Genomic DNA, 12297 nt, shown 5'->3' on the forward strand with positions numbered 1-12297 from the left:
TGCACAGTGTATTAACAGCTCTGAGGCAGAGTAAGCCAAAGCCTTCTCCATCTCTCAAACAGTGTTTGGCTGAACACAGGAGCTGGTTTTAAAACTATGCCAATCTGTAAAGCTTTCAGTGCAGAATACACCCTTACTAGATCAATACTTCGGAGTTATGTGGACACCAAGGGAAAAATTGTAATTGGTTAAATGAATGCCCTTCACTGTCACAGCAGAGGGGAATGAGAGCTGAAAGGAGGCTTGTTATGGTGCACCCCCTTGAGCCAAGGTGCACTGAATGCGCTGGACTGCTGGGTCACTGGGGTGTCACAAAGTTGTGGATTACCAAGTACCTCTCTTATGTCTCCCTTGTCAAGAAATCTGTACCTTCATAGAATTACCAATAAAACAGTCGTAGCAGCAGATTAGGTTAAAAATCTACCTAATGTAGCGTGAAATTTAGAGTGTATGCTCCAGCGATCAGAGCTGCAGTGTTGACCCATTATGCTCTGCAGTCACATTCTTCCATTTTCACCCTTTGAAACCACAAAGGGGGGGGGAACAAATAACACACACACTTGCAACCATTTTCTCTAGTGGTTTTTTGGTCGGTTTTTTTCTGAAGTAGAGTTGTAGCTCATAGTGCCTGTGAGAGTTTGCTTAGAGCTTTGCTTAACTTTGCGTAATAGAATACATCACGGCTGTTTGTTGTGCTTTGTGGCAAAGCAGCCTTGGGTTTTCAGATTCATGGAAAGGAAGCATCTTCTTAATTTTTCAGGCGCAGGATTTAGCAAAATTAAGCTGTCATCCTATGTAAGTTAAGAACAATCAAAGCTTTATCCTTTAGCTTACAGTGTAATATACTTCACTGAGAGTCAGGGAGGCAGAAGACAATGTGGTAGCTATAGCTTGTGTTACAAGCCAGAAAGCTGCAGCCATGTTAGAAAAGGTATATATGAGATATTCTGCCCTGCCTTAGCAATTAAGCTGTAGTATTAAATGTGACCTTAACATTTTTCATAATTTCTTCTCTTTCTCTGCATTGATAAGAAATAAATAACACATACTCAGTAGTTAAAAAAGTTCAGAGAGACTGTTCACATATGTGAACTCTATTTTTAATCTCAGATCAAATATACCTGGTGATATTAGCAGCTAGCTTAACTTTGCATTTCTGGGTCTAGACTGAGTTGTCATTCCAAGGAGACCTGCAGCAGGTCTTAGCTGCAGTAATATTAGGTGAACAGAAGAGATCAATTTATGTCTGTATTACAAAAAAACTAGATAAACCATCCTATTTGCAAAATCTGAAGTTACATCCTAGTCTGATTCACTGAGACTAGAATGCTGTAATACGCTAGAGCCTGAACTGTGGCAAAATAAGATTCCTGACTTCCATTCTGACAGGTCTTGTCAAAGAGTTTGTGAAGTGTTCTGTCCTACTGTGTCAAGTCATGTTGGAATGTCCTGGAAGTATCCCCAGTGTGCAAATTGAGCACTGGTTTCCCCATAGCACTTGTAGAAATTGAATTTCCATCACAATTTTGATGAGAAAAGACCAAAGGTATGCAAGTGTGACTAAAGAAATTTCATTTTTGAGGTGAAATAAAGAATTCTGAAGGAGGAAGCCATCTTCATTCTTTGTCTGACAGAGTAATATTTTCCTTTTTTTGCTTATATATTCTAAAGAAAATAGAAACCTTCATTTCTGTACTCTTTGCAAAAGTGCAGACTGCAAGCATGCATCTCGCAAAACTCTTATTCCTACACAGAGATACCTTGAAAAATCAAGTATATTCCTTTCATGTTACTGTTGAGCACAGCAACTTGTGCTGTTTGAGACGTACTGTCGTGTATTGAAGCCTTCACAAAAGACCAAATGGTTGTAATTGTTTTGTGGTTTTATTCCCTATCACAGAAATTCTAGAGACTGCTGCAAAACAAGGGGGTTACTAGGATTTGACTGTTTATATCACATAGCGTAACAAAAAGAAAAAATGCCCCTGTTAAACTTCCCAGAGGATTTTAAGAAATCCAGAACTATATATACACACATTTCAGCTGCTGCTGAACTGTTTCATTTCTTACATTTGGTAGCAGTCTCTCAGCATGAAACTACTTTCCACCATATCTTCAACTGTGAGAGTTCTTGCATCAGACAACAGCGATCTCATTTCCCAGATTCCACTACCATCTGTGAAACAGCTCCAGGGGTACAGAGCTGTAACCACAACCAGAATCTGGCCTCGTCTCCTGAAGTGAGGACAGCACTCAAATATACATATGTGACAGTACCTGGGCACAGACTTTGTGATAATGGGATGGGGAAGAGTCAGAAGAACCATAATGCTTCCCATTGAACCCCCGGCTATGACACGTACATTTTGGATCAAGGGATGCTGAAATGACCACACTGCTGGGCAGCCCTTCTTTCCATACCGTACTGGTTGTGAGCCACTGATGGACCTGACAGCACTTGCAGTGTCTAATGCTTTTCTTTATTACCCCTTCAAGTTATTAGAAGGACAGTCTTGGCTGTCAGTGTAAAGAGATTTCCAGCCCTTCTTATTTAGTAAGAGAAGATAGAAAACAGAAGATAAAAAACAAACAAACAAAAAAAAAAATATAAGGTTTTGAATCTCCTGATTTTTAAGACAATTAGATGATTCTGTGGAGCTTGGTTCATGATTCTTCAGTGCCTGGGTGCGTGTTTTCTTATTAAACACTGTCAGTAAAATCACACAATAGAAGCTGGTTGCATCCCTGTTGGGAAACTACATTTTCCCCTGTGCAACAAGCTCAGGGCACTGTGGGGCCTGGTATATAAGCCAAAGATTTCTGCATTACAGTATCAGGTTATCATAACCTATCTCCCCCTCCTTCCTACCCCCAGAACTCATCTATATGCTAATTTAACATGACTAATGCCGCCCCACAATATAATGGCTCTAATGTTTTCAGGGGAGGAAAGAGAGTGGAGAGAAGCTGACGCTCCTGTTTGATTAGTGAAGTGTCTTCTGACAAAAATCCCAGATTTTCTGATTATGAGCTCTGATTGCATCAAGACCCTGGATACATCTGGTTCAGCCCTTAACCAAGCTTGCAGTTAGGTTTGAGTTTACATTCCTGTGGGTCAAATGTAAGCAAATATAAAATACAATTTTCTCACCCGCTTTTGTGGAAATGACTAATCAAGCCCAGCTGTTTGTTTAAAGGGAAAGGCACTGCCATTCGTATTGTCAGGGGCTAGAAACTACCCTAGCTGCATCTGACAGAGCTCCCTGCTGAGTTACAAGATACCTGAGCTAGCTGGGGTTTGGCTCCTGGGCCTTTCTGGCTCAGTCATACAGCCTGGGGAGCTTTCTCCACAAAACATGCATTGATAGTCCCTCTGCCCCTTTCCCCCTTCCTCCCTCACACTCACTGTAACACTATTAAGATATCAAATGCAGCAATTACAACAAGAAAACCCTAATTAGGCAGCAGCAGCTTCTGTAATAAAGGAATCAAGGAAATCTGAAGAAAGAACTAAGAGGAAACACAACAGAGGCTTTCAAATCACAGGCTTCTTGTTCTTAAAGGACTACTTGATACAGATAGTACTCTGTGAGTTTCACTTCACCAGCTTTCTCTGTACTTTTCTAGGACAAAAGGAGTAATACCAACATAGAGTCCTGTGGCCATAATCAAATAATAATTGGCCTCGGAGATCACTTATGACAATCAGGGAAGTAATAAGGTTTCTGAATAATTATGAATAATTAGGCACATTTATGAATAATTACACTGTTAATAACTATCTAACACATCCAGTTTTTAAACTGTAATTCAGTCATTATTGATTGGTTAGCCATCATCTTCACTGCTGTTTCCTGTTGGGGTCCCTCCCCCGCCGTGTAGCCCTGGGAGAGGGGCCCTGAGGGCACAGACACGGGGTTTCGCTGTCCCTGCTCAGCCTCGTTCCCATTGGTTGGTTTGTGTCCCCTGCGCGGGCAGAAGGACCCTTGGTCCCGTGACTGGAACAGTTCCTGGGCAGAGCTCTGGCCATGCGGCTGGAGAAATAAACATCTCTGAAACAGCTAGCAAGAATCTGTCTGTCCATATATATATTTCCTTTCCACGGGACTCCTGGTTTGATATATGCGTGTTGCAGGATCCCCACTGCAACAAATGGTGGAGAATGCGGGCAGAACGATCCCCGATCCCTAAGCGACTGATTTGTGTGAGTAAACCCTGGAAACTTTGGATTCCTCTTCTTGGTTTTGCTTTGCTATTCCATATCTAAACTATGGAGGAACCGTGGGAAGACTCTTGGCTCTCAGAGCCGCATATGGACATTTATCTTAAACTTAAAATGATTCTTGAACAACGATTTGTGAATTTTAGCTTGATTCAAGCTCAAAAAGAACTGAAACACTTCCTGGCATGGTTGTTTAAGAACTTTTTCTATGTTTCTTGGGATTTAATTATTACCAAGGGCTTTTGGAAAACCGTTTGGACACAGTTAATACTAGAGTCAAAATATATGCCGATGGAAGAATATTTTCGTGAATATTATTTAGTTACTGAGACTGTTGAGCAACGTCAGCTGTGTCCTGGTGAAGGGAAGCGTGGCGCAGGGACCGTGCGGCCCAGGCCACGTGCACCGAGCGCTCTGAGAGCAGCAGCGAGGCAGTTCCTGCGCGCGGGCGGAGCCACGCGAGCCGCAGTGTCGGTGCCGGAGTGGGGAGCGGCGGGACCCGGCAGTGCCCGCCCGGTCCTGTGCAGTGCGTGGTGGAGCGAGCCCCGTGAACGCCCGACCGAGAGGGGCAGCGCGCGGGCAGCGGCTGGCGGCGATGGCGGTGGAACGGAGCCGCGCTCAGCCGAGACGCGCGCTGGAGCAGGGCGCGGGGGGGTCGTCGCTCGGGGGCCCGGCCGAGACGTGGGTGCAGCGCCCGGCAGCGGCAGCGAAGCTGCGACCAGAGGAGGCGACGCACGGAGAACTGAGCGGCGCGGCCCGGCCCGGCCCGCGCAGCCCCGAACGCGACCCCGGGAAGAGCGCGCAGGCACCAGCAGCCCCGACAATTCCAACACGGGAGCGACCGAAAGAGAGAACAAAGACGCAGCGAGACAGAAAACAGCAGCCACTCGGAAAAAGGAAAAAATCATAGTAACTAAGATCTTAGAGATAGTAAAATGGTATAATGTTAAGCAAAATTATGGTTTTATAACAAGATGTGACAACCAGCAAGACATATTTGTGCATAGAACTGCTATTAAAAAGAATAACCCTGAAAAATGCATCCCAAGCTTGGGAGATGGAGAAGTGGTGGAATTTAATATTGTACTAGGGAGAAAAGGGTTACAAGCATCGCAGGTCACTGGGCCTGATGGTGTTCCTGTAAAAGGCAGTATATATGCAAAAAATCGTAGTCATGTTAGACAGTATCTCCATTGTAAGCCCCCCCTACAGTTTCCCTTTCCTAATCCCACCTTTCCCTTTTACTCTATGTCCTATTACCCCCAGTGTATTCCCAATCCGTTTTTTCATCCATGGTTTCCCTCACAAAACCATGCTTTTGCCAATTGTTTCCCCAAAAATCCCTTTCCAATGCCGAGTGGGGGATGAAAAGGGGGAGGGAAGAAGTTAAACCCTCTCCTGCCTCAGTTTCCCCACAAAGCATGCTCAGAGTTCTGTCTCCCTTCTGTCAGCCCTAAGATGTTCCACAGAATCTGTTTGGACATTTAAAGACTCAGGAGGGTGGCTTGTTTTGTTTTGAATCTGTTCTTGTTATGTTTATCCAGTTGTTTTCATTCTCCTTTTATTAAAATAAAACGGGTGAGGTGTTGGGGTCCCTCCCCTGCCGTGTAGCCCTGGGAGAGGGGCCCTGAGGGCACAGACACGGGGTTTCGCTGTCCCTGCTCAGCCTCGTTCCCATTGGTTGGTTTGTGTCCCCTGCGCGGGCAGAAGGACCCTTGGTCCCGTGACTGGAACAGTTCCTGGGCAGAGCTCTGGCCATGCGGCTGGAGAAATAAACATCTCTCTGAAACAGCTATCAAGAATCTGTCTGTCCATATATATATTTCCTTTCCACGGGACTCCTGGTTTGATATATGCGTGTTGCAGGATCCCCACTGCAACAGTTTCCCTACTCATTAACATCCTGATTCAGCCAGGAGCCCTGCAAGGCTGCATTTATTCTTTTGGCGTGTCAGAAAAGAGGAGTTTTGTTGCTGTAACTTCTGAATCCCAAGAAACAGGGAAACGTGCTTAACAGAGCCAGATGTCACTGACCATAGAGTAGGGATGCTTTTGGAAGGAAAATATCCTGTTGATTTTTAAATGTGACGTTAAGACTGTGTGAAGATACTATGACAATGTGGAATGGGGAAAAGAGTTCTACAGTAGCATGCCTGGAGTTTCTGACTATTTAGCTTCCTGTGTTTGCACCACAAAATTTTTGAGGTGTGGAGCATCTTGTAAGAAATGGAGTTAGCAGAGCTAACTCCATATGCCCCTGGCAGCACTCAAAGAAATAAATATTTCTTCAAGAGAGAAGGGCCTGGGGCATAAAATTTCTGCCCTGGTACAGGGAGCGTGGTCCAGCCAGGACCTCAAGCCCAGAGGACCTGTTATTGCTCCTCTACCTCTTATTTACACAGCCCTGAAGAGCTGGGTCTGACATGGAGGAAATGTGAGTCATGGTCTTGTATGATTTCAGTACATTGGACACATGCTACCAGTTTTTGGAAAGGCTTTCAGGAGACTAAAAGATACAGATCAGGTGCCATGAACTGTAAGTGCCAGTGTGAAAACAAAATAATGCTGCAGAATAGGCATTTTGCATCAGGTAAAAACCAAACTAACAAACTAATATTTGTAAATTCCTTTTATTTCTGGGACATGAGTAACATTCTGAATGGTTTTTGAAGAAATGTCTGTATTTATTTGGTGTTTACCAGCCCAGACAGGTAATACAGAATAGCAAATTACATGGTGGACATAAAGAGAAGTGCTTAAATCACTCCAAATATTGCTTTAAAGAGTATTAACCAAAAATAAATGCCATAGATAAGTACTGTGCTTATATGATTTTTACAGTTCTATCCATTCCCCTGGAAAGAATGCTGATTCATTTTCCCTTTGGAGGAATTTACTTTCTGCTTTTTCTCCATAGCTTTATAATGCATTTCTGTGCCAGAGTGTGCTGTTTTATACTTCAGATCAGAAAAAAAAAAAAAAAAAAACAAAACCATCACTGGCTAAGGTTGTGGCTCAAACTATGTTTCAGACTCTGCACAGGTCAAAGCAGCTGTGATAAACTCTGTTACCTCTTTCATAATCTTCAAATACAGTCTTTCTAATCTCCTCCTGGAAACTCTGAAAGGAGAAGAAAATAGACCAAACCACTTAGCAGGAAAAGTGAGTGAATGTTGAATATTTGTTAAACTAGAAGTGACCACTTCTGAGAGGCAGAAAAAGGTCCCAACGCATAATTCTGAGAAGGAGCTGTAAAAGACTGGCTCTTCTACTTTGGTTTTGACTTGCTAATATATGGCATGAAAAATGGCTGAGAAAAACTTCACTCTTTTCATTTTCAGGTAGCAAAAATGACAAATCTCTGTCAAAGATCCAGAAATGTCCATTATTTTCTTTTTATACGCTGCCTGATTAAACAGTAGAACTTATTACCATCAAATGTTGTGGACACTAACGCAACATTCTAACGTGTTGTTAGAGGGATTCAAAAAGATTGAAGAAGTCCATGGGGACTCCAGTGACCATACATGAGCTCTAGCTCACATACTTTAAACTGGAGTAGATGACAAGTATCCCAGGTTATATATAGGCCCTAAAAAAAAAAAAGGTAAATCAAGAACATTTAGTTTTCTGTAGAGGTATACATTTTAGCCTTTACTTCAGTACCAGTAGTTCATCTTCCATTTATTTCCCTGTAGCTGTGAACAAAGGGCTTGGGAATTCCCTGGTAGAACACTAACAGCTGATGCAGTAGATATGCTCAAGGCCAGAATTTCCTGTTGTAATCAGAGACAACCACTGCTGCTATGCAACCACTGTGTTTTCTATGAAGATCATGAGCACTCTCTCTGTGAAGAGTTTCTATGATTATGTCAGATCTACCATCTAAGTGCATGACAAAGATCTTCATATTTAGGGAAAGGGAGATGAAACTGAAAGAAAAATAAAGCTTTTGCTATGACTAGCTATTTGTTTATTGGTGTATTTTAAAGTGCCAGGTAGCATTCAGAAACCCTGAGTTTTCTTTCTGGTAATTGTCACTTTGATTGAATTTTGAGTGGGGCAAATATTAATGTTTGAGTAAATTATCAAATCCCAGCATGGACTTACTGGGAAAAATAAGTAGATAAATAGTTGTTCATTTCTATCTTGAATTGTTCGATTCTGTTTCAAAAGGATTGCTTTTTACTCTGTGTTAGTTTCGTAGTCTACATGAGAAGTTTCTGTTTTAATTCATCCCAACTCTAGCACACATTGGCAACCACTATTTGACTGAGCTCTGAAGCACCCCTAAAAATATTTGTTTTCCTGAGCATGACCATCTCTAGGATCTGTCTCCCCAGCATTAGACCCCGCAAGGCTTTTTGTACATCCCTGCTTTCACGTCATAGAGAAACACCATGTTGCAGCTGGTGCCTGTACCAGGCAGGCAGAGAAATCTGAGAGACCAATCTTCTTTCAAAGTGAAAAAGTCACGTTGCACACAGCCACCTGGGGACCCCACAGCCTCTTGCCTCTCCCCAGTTTTGCACGACACTGTGCCCCAGGCCATGCTAACTTCCCCTGCCCCCACCCCAGCCCTCCCTTTCATCTTCAATTTGTTCATCCCCACACCATGGATGTCATCAAAAGCAAGGGCCAATTAGCTGAATGTGGTCAGGGCACAGTGATTTGGATCCTGGTTTTTTGAAAAATAGATCCAAAAGGGTACATTCAAAGTGGTTCCTGACTGCAGCAATCAGTGGTGGTGAAATGCTGGCAACCTGGGGCAATGAGAGGCAGAGCAGAAAGAGGACAATTGGGGGGGACCAAGTCCTCACGTTAGCTATGTGGGACACAGATTTGAGACTATGATAACTTCCAGTGCATTCTTTGGTTTCTGTTAAACATCATTAATGCTTTCAAAGAAGCATGAAATCCACACTCCTGATTCCTCTGCTCCCCCTCCCCCATCCATGTCCCTCCTGAATCACAAAGGGGACCTTCTTTTGTTATATTTGGATAATTATTCTGCTGTCTTCCCTTCTGCTACCCGCTAAACATCTGTGATTGATGAAGGGAACACATTGAGAATTTGAGATGAAAAAGTGAAGAGAGAGCAAATCTGGGCAAATGAGCCAGTGGGTTGAAGCACTTGGGACATTAGAGGGTGTCAAGGATGGCAAATGACTTCATTGAAGTAATGATGATAAACATTTTATCCCTGTGCATATATGTGCATTATACCTAACGATCTCAAGCGTAAGTAAGTGAAGAAAGGCACTAAATAAATCATATGAACAGGCCCTAAATGGGAATCCCTAAGGAATAGGATCTGAATTGTAAATGCGTGCCTGAATTTCACACATCAAATTACAATAAAGAGATTGCTATTTTAAACAGCTCTGTACTTAAAGGGTACTGTATCTAGTCCTGAGGATTTTTCTTTTGCTTAGGGTTTGTTTTTCTTCAGTTAAACTGTGTGTTTGTGTGTATACATACACATATACAGATACACATATGTGTGTGTGTAAATTCATTAAATGAAGTACTTTATATATCAGTGGGTTGCTCTGGGTTTCATTAGCATCTTAGAGACTGGCTAAAAAGTGATTTTTTTCTGCCTGACTGAGATTTTTGAAGATATAAATTCTCAGGGACAAACTCTCTTCTGTTACACCGAAGAAAATAGAAAAAAAAAATCCCTTGCTTTAAATGAACTTATTCTAGACTTGATCTGATGGAAGTGAAAATATAATCTGATACTTACACTAACACTTCTTAAACCTTGTCCCTCCCTTCTTCAAACTGTGGAGCCAAATTCTTAGCTGGTGTCAACTGGCAAAGCTTCTTGAGCTGTCAGCAGAGTGTGCCTGTTGGCATGAGCTGATTTGGTCCAGTAGCTTCACAAATAGAGAATGAACTTGAGTATTAATGGGAACAGGTTTTATGCAGAACAAATTATGCTAGAAATGTCATCCCATTCCCTTCCAGTCTCAGACATCCTAAAATCAGCAAAGTACAACTGCGCATTAATAAATCTAATAAGGTATGGGAAAGCTTCCAGGCTGGAAGAAATGGAAATGTCTAATAGAGGTAGCAACACTATGTCCTCACAGATAGCTCTGGCTCCCACTGCATTCTTCAGTGGAAACACATGAGAAGATAACCTTGAAGACTAAAAACTTGTGGGATTTCAGCCGCTCCACAGGTTTTCTCACTAGAAGCAAAGGATTTTCACCTGGCTAGTAAAAGGATTCTGCCACCAGATATCACAGTCATATCACAGTCATCCTAGAATCTCCACATCTTTCTTCTGAGTAGTTGCACAAAGGCTGGTTGGAGGAGCAGGGTCTGCATGAAAGCTGGTGGTCTTTTCCCACCACATTCCTCCTTGGCAGGCAGGAGTGTTCTTGGTGCAGGCTTTTGGAGATGCTGCACCTGAGCTTCCCTTTCAGCATTTTCAGAGCAGAAAGAAGCAGTGAATTAACCTGTTAAGTATCAACTTCCTGGCTTTTTCCCAGAGGATTGCCAGCCCTGCACACGGAGTTTCTTTCCCAGGTCTTGATCTTAACTGGGAAATTACATACTGCATTTAATTGCAATATGCATTGGTTCATTGTGTTGCTGCTAAGGATGTGCACTCCCACATGCTCACATGCATGTACGTTATACCTGCATTCCTATTTGCGTGTCTGTATGTTTGTGTACACACACATATATACACACGGTTATTTTGCATTGGGGAAGTATTTGTACCACATACCACGCCATAAATAAGAAATTTAACTCATCCCCTGATTAAACCTTGTCCATTATGAGGAATCTGCAAAGTGAACACATGAAGTATTCATTTTTCATTTAAACAAATCCTTTCTGCTACAGACCCATAAAAAACAAAAATCCATGTACTAATTTTTAAACAATTTCCATGTGCTTGGTGGTGTATAAAGCACAGCAAAAGGTCATGCAGTAGCTTTAAGTGTAAGGGCTAGATCCAGAACCCACTAATGTCATTCTCTGAAGCCAATTCCAGTCCTTACCCAGAATAGAAACAAGCTTTGAATACTGAGGACAAACTACTTTAACTTTCTTTGTCTTTCAAACTGAATATATTTCAAAGTGTTGCTAAATTGTAAGTAAGTTTTCCTACCAGCACTGCAACCACTTTTATTTTTACTGGAAAAACAGAATTCCTTTTTCAAATAAAAGACACATGCACTTATTCTTTATATTAGCAAACTATATTTTCTATAAACTGTAAATAAAAAGTGTATTACATCCTGTAGTCCCTGAAGGAATGTCCAATTCTTCACTGGACTTATTTGACTATTGATTGGTTTTCAGAAATATGTTGACACAGCCCTTTCTGTGAAAAAGTCACTTCCCTTTTCTTTCATTTCTAAACAGGTAAGTTACATTTTTTCCTTTTTGCATGATTAATGCAGCTGTGAAAGATTCAAGAATCAATAAACATATGCTCAGATGGAAACATCTGTATTTTAAATGTATCCTATTATCTTAGTTTTCCAGCCAATCTGCAAAATATGTTTCCTGTTGGATTTAATAGGTGTGAGTGGTGCATAGGTGCATAGGAGGTAGTGATAATGTAGAAAGTCTTCTGATCTCACCAAGTCCTTGCCATGAAACCAAATCCTCCTTGCACATTCAGGAATGTCACCACACATATCTGGTATGATTTTCTTCTCCCTCCAGGTCTCCAGGAAGTATTTTTCTTATTAGATTTTTTTCGTTTGTTTATTTTTTGAAGTACCCCTATTTCTTCTTGCCATCCTGGAAATATTTTGCGTGACATCGCACACAACACAGCTAGTGCAACACATCTCTTCATGTCTTCAGCCAGCAGATAGCTTTACATTCTCAAATTCCTCTGGCTTCCTTAAATGCTCAGCGTATTCAGTGTATTGCAGGATCAAACCTTCAGTGGATATCCCCTGGGAAATCAAAAGAAAGATTCCTTCAAGCCAGCTAGCATCATATATATTCGATGAACACAAAGGGGATGAGAGCATAATCCAGTATTTGAGGGATTTTACTGGCATGATATTGCAAAGATCGTGTTAGTCCATGCTGAG

This window comes from Corvus hawaiiensis, chromosome 1 (genome assembly GCF_020740725.1).
Source record: "Corvus hawaiiensis isolate bCorHaw1 chromosome 1, bCorHaw1.pri.cur, whole genome shotgun sequence".
Taxonomy (NCBI): domain Eukaryota; kingdom Metazoa; phylum Chordata; class Aves; order Passeriformes; family Corvidae; genus Corvus; species Corvus hawaiiensis.